Genomic DNA, 1,515 nt, shown 5'->3' on the forward strand with positions numbered 1-1,515 from the left:
GCATCGCTTCTGTGCTATGCCTGCAAAAGACACAGAATTGGAATCTAATCAAGAGGAAACCTCAGATAAACTGAAACTAAGGGACACTCTCTCTATAAAAGAAAGGGTGTGCAGTCTTCAAAAATGTCAAGATCACGAAAAACAAGGAAGGACTGAGGAATCGTTCCAGACTGAAGGAGACTAAAAAGACAAGAAAATTAAACGCTACTCATGATCCTGGATTGGATCCCTTTTCTATAAAGGACATTCATTGTTGGTGACTATGGAGAAACTTGGGGTTTAGGGATTAGATGGTAGTGATGCATCAGCATTAACCTCCTGGGTTGAATGGTTGTATTGTGGTTATATAGGAGAATGTCCCTCTTTGTAGGAAAATACACCAAAGCATTCAGGGGTGATAAGCATCAGGCTGACAGCTATCAAATTAATGACAAGGATGTGTATGTGTTTATTTGCTCATAAGATTAGTATGTTTTGGTACATTTAGAGTTGAGAGTTGTTGGAATAAAATAGAAAAATTCAGAACAAAACCACAAAAGCAGGAATTTTGCTTGCTTTTGTTTGCAGGGCTGAAAGAGTGCTTTGTGCAAGGTGGGCACTCCTTGAAGAGTTGTTGAATGAATGAATGTGGCTCTAAATTTTTAGGGCAAAAAAAGTAAATACTCAGGGAAATTATTTCCTTTTTTCTCCCCCCAAAGCCTCAATTTGTTTTTCTCCCTACAGGAGACCATGCTTATAACCCTAGGCCAACCTGATCATGGAGACTGCTCTGTGGGAAGCTGCAAAATGCCTTGCAACGATGACAGATGGTTCTGCCCAGAGGCCTATGTTACAGGAGATTCTCAAGCTTTCCTTCTAATAGTTGGCTTAGTTCTTTACATGGATCTGGCTTTGCCACACAGGTAGAATCCTGGGGTGGTGAAGTGTGTGGTAACTGGAGCCAAACTGCTCATGTTGGTTTGAACCATGGCTCTACCACTCACCAGATGTTTGATCTTGGACAAGCTACTTAACCTCTGACTCTTGGTTTCCTCATTTATAAAATAGAAATAAGAAAAATACCTGTATCACAAGGTTGTTGTGAGGATTAAGCCAGTATATATACAGAGAGAGAGTGCGCACACTCTGGAAATGTTTGCAATTACTCCATTTCACTGGGAGCTTGTTAGAGCTCAGCCTTGGGCATAACTTAGGACTTCCCTGGTGGCTCAGATGGTAAAGCATCTGCCTACAATGCAGGAGACCCAGGTTCAATCCCTGAGTCAGGAAGATCCTTTGGAGAAGGAAATGGTAACCCACTCCAGTACTCTTGACTGGGAAAACCCATGGACGGAAGAGCATGGTAGGCTACAGTCTATGGGTTGCAAAGAGTTGGACATGACTGAGCGATTTCACTTTCACTTTGGGCATAATTTACCTCAGAGTGTTCTCTCAGACTGCCTTGGTTCTTCCATCATCAACGTGTCCTGCTTGCCTGGATTTCAGGGGCTATGTCCAAAGGAAGGGACATTTGAA

General features: G+C 42.4%; 1 non-coding gene across 1 annotated transcript; it reads left to right on the top strand.

The window, feature by feature from the left end:
• Positions 1–1,197: 1,197 nt before the first annotated feature.
• Positions 1,198–1,270, top strand: TRNAC-ACA (transfer RNA cysteine (anticodon ACA)). The gene has a single exon. It is a non-coding gene; the product is annotated as a tRNA-Cys (tRNA).
• Positions 1,271–1,515: the final 245 nt, after the last annotated feature.

The sequence above is a fragment of the Odocoileus virginianus genome, unplaced genomic scaffold (genome assembly GCF_023699985.2).
Source record: "Odocoileus virginianus isolate 20LAN1187 ecotype Illinois unplaced genomic scaffold, Ovbor_1.2 Unplaced_Contig_1, whole genome shotgun sequence".
NCBI classification, from domain to species: domain Eukaryota; kingdom Metazoa; phylum Chordata; class Mammalia; order Artiodactyla; family Cervidae; genus Odocoileus; species Odocoileus virginianus.